Source organism: Schistocerca americana, chromosome 2 (assembly GCF_021461395.2).
Source record: "Schistocerca americana isolate TAMUIC-IGC-003095 chromosome 2, iqSchAmer2.1, whole genome shotgun sequence".
Lineage (NCBI taxonomy): Eukaryota > Metazoa > Arthropoda > Insecta > Orthoptera > Acrididae > Schistocerca > Schistocerca americana.
Genome location: NC_060120.1, coordinates 81986146 through 81998841, shown reverse-complemented (window position 1 = coordinate 81998841; position 12696 = coordinate 81986146). Strand labels below are relative to the sequence as shown.

General features: G+C 41.6%; 1 protein-coding gene across 1 annotated transcript in view; it reads right to left on the bottom strand.

The window, feature by feature from the left end:
* Window positions 1-12696, bottom strand: part of LOC124593796 (secretin receptor-like) — a 144623-nt gene that overhangs the window by 19293 nt on the left and 112634 nt on the right. The gene's annotated exons all lie outside the window — the stretch shown is intronic.

Below are 12696 nucleotides of genomic sequence, written 5' to 3'. Positions count from 1 at the left end.
AAGTGCACTATACGAATATAAAATTATTGCAGTAAAGAAAATTTTGTCAATATTGTACTTAGTACTCTACGCGTTTCAATATTAATATATTATACACCAAAAATCAGTAAATGTAATCAAATTTAGGAGACAGATTGTGAAAAACCAGTTACAAATTAAAACGTTTTGAAACGGAAATTATGGGCAGTTAACACATTTTTCTATTTTCAATAGAGGGAAAAATTATTAGAAGATTCATTTAATTTGCATATATCACGTGTTCCATGCAGAAGATCTTCCGTTTCAAAGTAGAAGGTGGAGCACGAGTGACGAAGAGTGGCTTAAATGTCCATACGTTATGCAACTATTTTTGAAATCCCTAAACTTTACCCGCCATAAAACTCTGTTAAGTGAAGTATTAACAGTATCCCCGTGTTAACAGTATCTCCATATAGCTTTATTATGCAACAGTTTAATATGTAGAGCTCATAATATTTACAAACGCTGTGCAACGCAACATCATGCCTCATAAGAACAAAAACAGTAGAGAATTCCAGAAACTGCTGATGGTAGTCTCTTCTGCACATTCCTTCATACGTTTCTGAAAACTGTCACTGAACTCAAACATCAACAAAGCTATTTTAAGCTAGTGGTAGTTCAGAAGAATACACAGTTCGACCTTTTTTGTGCTTTCCAAGAAACCAGAGCAGCACTTCAACGTCTCGAATACTCGTAAACACTAAGAAAGTCACAGTTTCAGTGTGTACTTGCAGTGGTCACTTGTATACACACATCAAAAAATGTTTCGCGTCACCTATGCTCCGAGAGTTTCGGAACCTGTACAGAAAATTGTAATAGATATCAACATAAACATCATTTCGGGCATTTTTATTTCTCTCAAATCCACACATTGCATGTTGTACCACCACACAGCGAGACCTTCAGAGATGGTGGTCCAGATTGCTGTACACACCGGTACCTCTAGTGCCCAGTAGCACGTCCTCTTGCATTGATGCGTGCCTGTATTCGTCATGTCAACCATCCACAAGTTCAGCAAGGCACTGTCGATTTAGATTGTTCCACTCTTCAACAGCCATTCGGCGTAGATCCTTCAGACTAGTTGGTGGGTCACATCGTCCATAAACAACCCTTTTCAATAAATCCCAGGCATTTATGATAGGGTTCATGTTTGGAGAACATGCTGGCCACTCTAGTCGAGCGATCTCGTTATCCTAAAGGACGTCATTCACAAAATGTTTCAAGAATGAGATTTTCACTCTGCAGCGGAGTGTGCGCTGATATGAAACTTCCTGGCAGGTTAAAACTGTGTGCCCGACCGAGACTCGAACTCGGGACCTTTGCCTCTCGCGGGCAAGTGCTCTACCACCTGAGCTACCGAATCACGACTCATGTCCGGTACTCACAGCTTTACTTCTGCCAGTATCTCGTCTCCTACCTTCCAAACTTTACAGAAGCTCTCCTGCGAACCTTGCAGAACTACCACTCCTGAAAGAAAGGATATTGCGAGATATGGCTTAGCCACAGCCTGGGGGATGTTTCCAGAATGAGATTTTCACTCTGCAGCGGAGCGTGCGCTGATATGAAACTTCCTGGCAGATTAAAACTGTGTGCCCGACCGAGACTCGAAATTTTCCTGTGAGCAACACGGAGAGTTTCTATTGCTGAAATTTAGCCGCCATGCGGTGTAATTAACTATATTGCTTGACTATACTCCCGTATTTCAAATTCAAGTGTACCAGCGGAAGCTTCTGCCTTGTGGCCGTTAGTGTTCCGGTTACCTGCCCTGGCCACTAACGTAAGTTCAGGCAGCGTCCTTTCCTCACCTGTTGTCGCTGTCCAACATGGTGTGTAAATTTGACAGCTAATACATACATCATTGTGGATTACCACGTTTGTAACGTTTTCTGTTTGAGTTCTCCTGTACTGATTGATGGCAAGCTAGTCGTTGTGTCGGTCCGCCCGTGGCTGTCCCCTGGTTGGGATCGCACGAATGAAGTGTAGTTGGGTCGCGTGGGATTAGCCGAGCGGTCTTAGGCGCTGCAGTCATGGACTATGCGGCTGGTCCCGGCGGAGTTTCGAGTCCTCCCTCGGGCATGGGTGTGAGTGTATGTCCTTAGGATAATTTAGGTTAATCAGTGTGTAAGCTTAGGGACTGATGATCTTAGCAGTTAAGTCGCATAAGATTTCACACACACTTGAACATTTTTGAAGTGTAGTTGGACTCAGCACCTGTCTCGACTAAGTGAACGAAGGCAGACTGATCCATGGGAGGTTACTGAGTGCCATTCTCTTAATTATCATTTTGGCAGTGTTAATGTTGTTGTAATTTAACTGTATTTTATATTTTTAATTTGGCAAGTTTAGTTGGGGGCCTTCAGCCCTGGAAACATGTTCTCAGAGTTTCCTTCAAGTCCAAACATTATCACCTTCTGCTCTTGAAAGGTTATTGTAATTTCCTCTGAAAGATTTTACAACTTATTGTGAACCTTCCATCATTGCTGTTGCGAAAGGAAATATTTAAACTTAATGTATTGTTTTACCGATTGTTGCAATATATATTTCCTTAATTCGCAGAATTTAGCCTTGCGGCTTTCAGCCATCTTATTACGTTTGTTTATCTGTTTCTGTGCACCTTGTGGGGCATCAGCCCTGTTAGCATCTTAAAACATTGTGGCCTTCTGCCTTCAGTAACCATCCTAGTATATTTGGAATTTTGAAGATTTAATCTGGCGGCCTTCCGGCGCTCATGATGCTGATCTCATATATGTATACGATTTATCTTATTCGTAAATTTAACTGTGTCATGTCTTTTCAAAACTGAACTTATTCTGAAGCATCTGCAAATTTAATTCTTTCAAAAGTGCATTTGTGAACTAAATAATAATAAATTACAATTGTGAAATGAATCCAACCGCAACTCCCTTGGCCCTTTCCATAATCCTAATTACCTGTTAGCCCTGCGTAATTCACCGGGCGTTTCAACTAATTTTGTAGCACTACAACCGTAAACGAAATGTTAATTATATCAAGGAGGTACGCATTCCGATAGTGTTAGCGATCTAAGAAAGGTATTGAAGAGTAAGAGTCTTTGTGACTGTATTCTTTCTCATCTTTGCTGCTTACGTAGAGCTCCTGCGCCTGTCAGCGGTAGGAGGGGGAGACGTACTGCCAGGAGCAGAGGCAGTTGAACAGAGCCGATTCTGTACGGATGCGACGTACTCTGCAGTCCGTCTGCGACAGTCAGGCTGCAGTAGCCAATAAAACAATGGCGGTGCACTGCAACCCGCGCAATGGGCAGCTACGGTTTCCTGGATGCAGCGGCCATTCGAACGTGTCGGGCTGCACGGCAGCCAACTAGCTCTGCGCAGCAAGCTGTGAACATTGTCTCTCGTGGAGAACGCAAGTGGCTGCCGTCAGTGCCTGCGCACTTGTCGAAGCAGACAGAAGTTGACAGCTTGTAGGACCTAGAGGAATTTACAGTAGTGGAGGGACACTTACAGGATGTTGTAAAAGACAGCATGCTTTTGTCGTGCTGTAGCGTCGCAAGCTCTTCTGAGAGAACGCTTGTTTCACGATAGCTTGCTGTAGGTAACTTTGGGGGCTGACATCTAGCGGCCTACCCGGGAAACACAAGTGCATCTGTCACTGGATGCCATGGGAAAGCTATTCAATGTCTCTTACTTAACGCGTACATTCACCTCCTATAAGAATCTAAATACAGGATAGTAGTTTTTGCGTAATCCCTTTCCAAATTTGTATACTGCACTTTGTTATTAATAGAAAGGCGGTGTGAAAATCTCAGCATTCTAGCGGGCATATTTTCGGAGATAGAAAAATTTACTTTAAAGTTAGAAAAACTACACTTAAGGAAGCCCCTCCATCTACCCCTCCGATGAACTTTGATCCTCCCCTCCCACTTCCTGTGTCTTTTCCTTTAGGCACCCTCCCTCCCTTTTCTCTCCTTTTCCCCCCATCCCCCTTCCTCCACCCCTCTATCCCCGGGCTTCCCCTCCCCCTTCCTCCTTTCCCCTCTGCTCACCCCTCTCCCTCTCCCCCCCCCCCTCCTCCTCTCTTGGCAGGTCCACGGACTCGTACACGCTCAGTGAACGTTCGCGCGCCGGAGATCATCGCCATCAGTGACTCGTGTGTGTGCCTTCGTTTTGTGTTTAGTGTTCTTTCGCCGTCACACCACCACTGTTCACCTGTGCCGTCGCAGTCGTCCGTGTTTTTGTGCGCCGTGTCAACAGGTGTTGGTGTTTTTTCTCGTCCAGCGTGAACGGCTTCAAGTTCATTGCTTTTCGTGTCTACAGTTTTTGCCCGCCATTTTCATTGCCTTATCTACACCACCTATATGTCGTATTTATTGTACCACTCGCGGCTGAAGAGCAGCGTAATATGCTGCTGACAGCCCGCCTTTGTATAAGGTGATTAAAATAACAATAAAGAAAAAAAAAACTTAAGAAAGGAAATTCACCTGGAAACATTTATGACTTGTTTTTGGTTGTCAATTGAAATACTCACCTGAAGTATCAGGGTATAGAATTATTTAATTGAAATTTAATTTAAAAATTTCAAATGCCTTACAATTTTCGTAGTATGAATTCTAGAACAACTTCAGAAACAACTATTAAAATCAGTATTTATTTTATTATGTGTTATGTGAGCCTGTGAGTAAATGAGAGAGTGTGTGTGTGTGTGTGGGACATTCGTCAAATATCAATATTGCATTATATACCGTCTTATGTAATGTGCAAGAGTTACACAAGCCTGTCGTGGGAAAATGATCCTAGGGGATTTACCCACTTTGATTATGACGTATGTGTAGGTGTGATTGCTATTGTAACAGAGCAGCCAGAAAGTCAGCTGGAGTAAAATCTGTATCTAAAGAATATTTCCAGTATTATTGTTTTTTCGTTTTCGTTTATTAAACAGTACTATAATATATGTATGTCAGATGGACGCAAAAGCGTCTGTGTATAACAATTGGTGCAGAGAAGTTTTGGCGCGAGTATGATCACGAGCGAGTATTCTGATTGGCAGTCAGTATGGTCAGCCAATCAGAATTGAGACGGTTCCCGCTCGTTACCTGATATACTGGGAGTGAGGCTGGAAGAAGGAAGTCGCTCGCTAGCTTTGAGTGCGGACGGTCATGTTACTAGTGTAATATCTCTTTATATTCTAGTAATTATCCCTGCACAATTCTACGAGTGAATTACGTTTCCTACTTGACCAGCTAAATACTCGCAAAATCGATGCGCAAAGTAGTACAGTACTATTACTATTCCATGAGGGCATAATTACTCTTTGTAATATTCTCTCTGGTGTGTTGAGAGGACTTCTAGGATCTTTTCCGTGCCAAATAGCCGCACTGAATAACTGCAATTTTGCTATCGAGATTACTGGAAGAAAGAGATTGAAAATATATTGTATGCTAATCAAGAAAATATATACTGAGCATTTACATCAAAGATGTGTAAGGAATTTCATTATATATGTATTCCCTAATTGGAAATTTGCACGGAGGTGTCGTTTCGTTGGTAATCAGATGGGAACTTCCGATGAATTGGAAACGAACCTGCAGTTATTAGAACCAAGAGCTCCATTATTTCATCAGATAATTAAACTCTATCAAAGTAAACTTTCCGCTTGATGTGAGGTTTCCCGACAGGCTACGCAACGCAAGAAAACCAAGACATTTTATTTACACGTGATTGCAGATCGCTTCGAATCACCGAGACTGCGTACAAGGAGAGTCATCGTCCGATTCTGATTAAACAACTAAAGATTAATTATAACTTTCTTGAGAGACTGTGATGACTGTGATATGGCTGCTTATGAATGAGATCATTAGTAAAATACTAGTAACTAACTTTCCTCTCACCAGCAACCAGTATAAACACAATATTAATTAAAATTATACTAGTGCCAGTGAAAATAAAGTGTAAGATGAAGAATTACTTAATGTTTGAGTTATTGGTGAGCTAAGTCGATGGCAGTTGTTGTTGAGGACTGCTTGGCGAAATTTCAAAGGTTTTGACTGTATCTGTTGAACAGGTACCTTTTCTTTGGTTATCAAGGACAAAATAAACATTATTGTGTGGAAATTTCGGAGATTATTTTTCAGAAGCCAATCCATTTTCTTACTGCCCGATAAAATTGGATGAGAGTACTTCTACAGAACTTTCTTTCATAACTAGAGTTGCGCGGCTTCAGTAATTACAGAATTTAGGTGGTGTTTTTTATCAACGCTGCTTTTACATCACCTTGTAAGTATCTACATTGCCGAGTGAAGGGACACTGAGCAGACGCCGTTTTCGGGTAGGTGAATTTTTATTTGCAGCCTGCACAGTGACAACTACGAATAGAGACACGAGAAAATAAACCGCGACCCGTCGCAACGGCAATTAAAAATTCTTCTCGAGTATGCATCTCTTCCTCATAAGCAAGCACTAAATTTTCAGATAAACCAAATGCCTAGTTCCCTACAATGACGCCCAGCATCGGTACTCCATTGTTTGACGAGAGGATTTTCTCCGATATTCGCAAGCTATTTTTAAGGCAAAATTAAATGCTTAAAACTAGATGAATCACTATAATTTCCTTATGCTCTAACATCTACTGTCGGTAAGTGAACTTACAGTCAGCATGGAACAAGGTAAATGAAAGACGGAAAAATAATTTTTATAATTACAGTATAGTGGACCTGAGTAACGTGGCTTTGCCTTTGTTATGAGCAAACAGGCAGAACATAGTTGTTGTCCATCTGACTCGGGTGATCAGCCACAACTTCAGGTCAGCTGGCTGCTCAGCATTGCGGCTGCTTTACTCAGGCTGCCTATAGTCTGATTAAACTTACTTGATAGCTGATAATTCTCGTGCTGTAGCTGATTTTCTCCAGTCTGAGCTCTCAACGTCGCACCAGAACCGTTCTCCATTGCCAAACTGCCACAACTGGTCAGCTCGCTTCCTTTTTCTTATCCGGCAGCCTTTCTTGGTGTTGGATCCCAAATCGTGGGTATGGCACTTTTATTTCATATTTCACAAAACATAATAACACTATAATAAACAACACACACAGATAACGATGCTAGTGAAATACACCCGTTTCACACACAGCACTACCCAAACACTACTTGGTAGTTCCACACAAGACGCGATTCAGCTTCACATATGCGTTATCGTAAGCACAGACATCGGTTTATATTCGATAGGCATCACTCGAGATGGTGTGAAACCGATGTTTTGGACACTACAATTCATCGTTGCGAATCTCGTCAAATACAGTAAATATTTTTTTGTTTCGAAATCTAATGAAAAGAGTCTGATTATCATTTTATTCAATTAATTGGTTTAAAAGTGAATTTTTATTATTTCTGTTTTTTTTATTTGCTCTTATTTTTCTACCTATCATTCCTTTTTTCGTCTGGAATCTGCCTTTGTCGTCTATAAGCTGCAATCGAGTGCAAACGAGAACTGCTGGTAACGCGGCAGCTCGTGTAGCGAGTCAGAGGATACTTCTAGGTAACCAATGACAGCGAGAAGTTACAGTTTGCTTTAAGCGCTGAAAACTGAACTTTTTTCTGTCCTGAATTTGCTCCAATGTATTATCTGTAACAAATGTGAACAAAGCTATTGCGATTTTAGCTGTAGATTGTTGAGCACCACTTTCTCGGATACATTCCACATCACGAGGTTGTGGTTAGCTTAGACACGAGTTTAAATTTAGGGCTACAAAACGCATCTCCTGCTGCAGTTCAGTATCTGCTCATTAAAATCAGCTGTCGACAAATCATCTCGCATTTCCGACATACCTCGTGGCGGGCACTTCTATGTTGCGCGTTACACATTGACAGCATTCGTGAAGTGAACTGCCGTGTTTGCATATTACCTGTAACCGAGTGGCAACCGGCGCCGATGTGGCAATACGGTAGCTGCAAGTGACTGACGTCAGTCATCAAGTACGATGTAGCCCTTTAACGCTAAGCATTGTTTGTTTGAGCACTGCGGTGCCCCTCTCACATCCGAAGAGACTTATACAGCCAATCTGAGGGGGATCCATATTTCAACACGTACTCCGAAATAAGGTAAACTTGACTTAGTGTTAAAGTGATCGTTGTAGCCGAAAGAACCAGTAAGTAACAAGGGAAATCGTAGAACCAATGGTGGATCGAACCAAACCCTGAAGTTTTAGTTTTGTAGTCTGGAATTTAAGCCACTGAGCCAGAAACGGACATTTCTAGACAGACCATTAATAAGTTACTTGTCATACAGAAATTGCTCTGATCCAAGGGAACAAATACTAATTCTGTACAGTAAGTAAATAAAGAAAATGCGGTTGCATTATGTTATTCGTTATTTAAGTAGAAAATAATTTGTTGACGAATAAATTCGTTTGAGTGAACTATTTATTCGAATAATTATCCAGATAGTAATTTATTCGAATGATACCTATCTCTGCCGACCACGATACCATACGCTTCCTTTCTGTTTCGGTTTACGTTACCAACTATAATGAGTCCTGTTAGTTCATTTTCTCGATTTACTCACGAAAGCCGACAGCGTAACTGGATTAAAGGTTTAACCTGACAGTTATAATCTGTTGTCACACTCCTCAACATACATTTTTACTTTGTTCTCTTCAAAATGCGTCTCCGTGTCGGTGCAGTTTTAGAAGCTGACTGAAAGCGACCATTATTTAATCAGCTATTCTTTCACACAAATATGTATTTCCACAGCTAAAATAACGACCTTCAGAAACATTAAGTACGTTCAAAAATTCAAATGGCTCCACGCACTTTGGGACTTAACATCTCAGGTCATCAGTCCCCTAGACTTAGAACTACTTAAACGTAACTAACCTAAGGACATCACACACATCCATGCCCGAGGCAGGATTCGAACCTGCGACCGTAGGTTTACCAGTTTAATTTTCGGTATACTGTGGCCACACATGCACCACACACTTTGTCGATAGAGAACGTGAAAAATCGGCAGTTAAAAAGAAATTCTAATTCAAATGCATTCGTTTGGTTGCCGGTCCTATTAGTGACACTAAGTTGTAAAGAATCTGCGTAGGTAGTGTCTCTGTTTCCTTACACACGTGGAAAGGCCACGCGTCTATTGCCTATCACTTGGCGAGTGACCACTATGTGATACCGAGTGACTGAACTACCAACCGCGTGATTCCGCGTGTGCGTATATAGCGAATAACAAAAAAGGAAGGGTACTCACGTTGATTCAACACACGGCTGGAATGCTCTAATGAAGGTATCTTGCTATTTCTTGCTGCCATAGTTGAACTCCGTCCGAATAAACTAGAAAGGCAACCGTACCGACCTACCGCCATCCCTTCCTTAGCATGCACGTGGTCAGCACATCACTCTCGCGGTTGTTGTCAGTTTTCATGACCGGAGCCATTACTTCCCAGTCAAGTAGCTCCTCAAATGGCTCATGAGAGGTGAGTACGGCCGGCCGAAGTGGCCGCGCGGTTCTGGCGCTGTAGTCTGAAACCGCGAGACCGCTACGGTTGCAGGTTCGAATCCTGCCTCGGGCATGGATGCGTGTGATGTCCTTAGGTTAGTTAGGTTTAACTAGTTCTAAGTTCTAGGGGACTAACGACCTCAGCAGTTGAGTCCCATAGTGCTCAGAGCCATTTGAACCATTTAGAGGTGAGTACACCCCATTTCCAACAGCGCTTTGCAGACCTAAACGGTCATCCAAACAAGTGCTCGCCAAGCCTGACATTGCTTAACTTCGGTGATTCGACGGGAACCGATGTTAACACTGCGGCAAGACGGTTGGCCTTGCGTGTTTGTTCTTAATGAGTGCAAGTGTGTTGTGCAAATTTCTCTGTACGAAGGAAAATAATCACCAGTCCCACATATTGCAGACTCTGTAGTGCTGCATATTTGCAGCTATGGCACAGATTAGCATTAGTAGAAGGAGATATAACAAGCACTGTCATGTGAATATTTGCATAGCAGGTTTCTTTAACGACTTCAGTCAGTAGTCCTGTGGTCTGTCATAAAAAAATCTAAGCAGAATCAGCGTAATGCGTCTGGAGCCGCTACGGTCGCAGGTTCGAATCCTGCCTCGGGCATGGATGTGTGTGATGTCCTTAGGTTAGTTACGTTTAAGTAGATCAAAGTTGTAGGGGACTGATGACCTCAGAAGTTAAGTCCCATAGTGCTCAGAGCCATTTTTGATAGAGGGAGAACGCATTTGGCTAGGTAAACTGGTCTGTATTTCTCAACAACCCTAGTTTATCTGAGGAAAAGGATTGGCAAGTGAACACTGTTGCGCCATGAAGCAACGACCATGGACAATAGGACGAGGCCGCAAACCTCAGACCTTACAGTCCACAAGACATGTTGAATCATCCTGATCGAAAGAAAATATGTTATAGAAAGTGAATGTCATATAGGCTACTCTTAGTAGAAAATCTGTTTTCGATTGACTGTACTGTCACTAAATATGGCACCTATCTTTCTAAAAATAATTTGGGTGATTTGTTTGGAAACAAAAGCTTTCCAATGAGATACAACGTACACTCAGTACACAGTTTCTTAGAGCCATAGGAGAAATCAGAAAATTCTGCAGTGGAATCCTGGTTAAATATCCATGATCGAGCGAGGTGGTGCAGTGGTATGAGCACTGGACTCGCATTTGGGAGGACGACGGTTCAAACCTGCGTCCGGCCGCCCTGATTTAGGTTTCCGTTATTTCCCTAAATCGTTCCAGCCAAATGCCGCGATGCTTCCCTTAAAAGGACACGTCGACTTCCTTCCCCATTATTCCCTAATCCGATGGGACTGATGATTTCGCTGTTTGGTCCCTCCTCCCAAAATCAACCAACCAACCAAATATCTTTGGACCTATAGGGTGATATTTCTGTTCTAGGTAGGTTGTTGATCATCTTTCTTTGAGTGATGGAGTTTCTAGCTGTTGTGCGGAAACTGATGGCGGCTGTCACTTATCCATGTTGCTGAAACGGCTGTAAACATTCTGGTAAAAAATGCACTATCATACACATCCTTCTTGTTTATCTTCCATATTTTTCTCAAAGCTATAAAGCTTGAACACCCAGATAAACCAACTCTGAGGTCAGAAACAGAATACTCATTACTTTATTGTGGACATAATTTTGAATGTTAACAGCTAAGATAATTGTGATTCTATGATTATTGTTGTGTTCTCAACCTGAAACCGCTCCATTTGCGTATCATTATACAATCTCTCGTTTGTGGAAAAAAAGGTGGCCTAGCGACACTTGTTAGAACCTATATTTTCCATGTTCTGTAGTGCCGTTGGAAGACATTTCAGCACATGCGTTTCTACTCTCACTTTGTTCCTTAAGGCACACTCTAAATCGCACTAAAAATTGCCAGTACTGTTTTGTAGCATCATGTGTACTAAATTTCAACAGTTTGACAAAAATGCTTTGTTTTTCAGAAGCATTATTTAATGAACTTTGTTTCAACATCCTTTGTTTCTCCAAGCATCCTATCACATAATACCATGAAATTGTTTCGTTAACTTCTGGCTTTGGTGAATAAACAAATTAACTACAGTTTAAACGGGTATTGATGGAAAACAAAATATCACTATCTTAGTATCAATTTTTACAAAATTCTTAATTGTATTCCATGTTATTAAACTAAAAATGTTTTGACTTGAAAACCGTGGAAGAGTCATTAATATAGTCAAGGCAGCCTGTAAAAGGAAAAAGAAGGCGTATAAAAAATGGCTGCATACTAGAACTCAGGTAGACAGAGAAAGTTATGTTGAAGAAAGAAACAAACCCAAACAGATAATTGCAGCATCCAAGAAGAAATCTTGGGAAGACTTTGGAAACAGGTTGGAGACATTGGGTCAAGCTGCTGGAAAACCATTCTGGAGTGTAATTAGCAGTCTTCGAAAGGGAGGTAAGAAGGAAATGACAAGTATTTTGGACAGGTCAGGAAAACTGCTGGTGAATCCTGTGGATGCCTTGGGCAGATGGAGGGAGTATTTTGAAGAGTTGCTCAATGTAGGTGAAAATACGATCAGTAATGTTTCAGATTTCGAGGTAGAATGGGATAGGAATGATGATGGAAATAGGATCACGTTTGAGGAAGTGGAGAAAATGGTCAATAGATTGCAGTGCAATAAAGCAGCTGGGGTGGATGAAATTAAGTCGGAACTCATCAAGTACAGTGGAATGTCAGGTCTTAAATGGCTACATAGGATAATCGAAATGGCCTGGGTTCCATCAGACTGGACAAAAGCAGTAATCACAGCAATCTTTAAACATGGAAACAGAAATGATTGTAACAACTACAGGGGTATCTCTTTAATCAGCGTTGTGGGTAAAATCTTCTCAGGTATTGTTGAAAGGAAAGTGCGAGTATTAGTTGAGGAGCAATTGGATGAAAATCAGTGTGGGTTTAGGCCTCTTAGAGGTTGTCAGGACCAGATCTTTAGCTTACGACAAATAATGGAGAAGTGTTATGAGTGGAACAGGGAATTGTATCTATGCTTTATAGATCTAGAAAAGGCATATGACCGGGTTCCTAGGAGGAAGTTATTGTCTGCTCTACGAGATTATGGAATAGGAGGCAAACTTTTGCAAGCAATTAAAGGTCTTTACATGGATAGTCAGGCAGCAGTTAGAGTTGATGGTAAACTGAGTTCATGGTTCAGTGTAGTTTCAGGGGT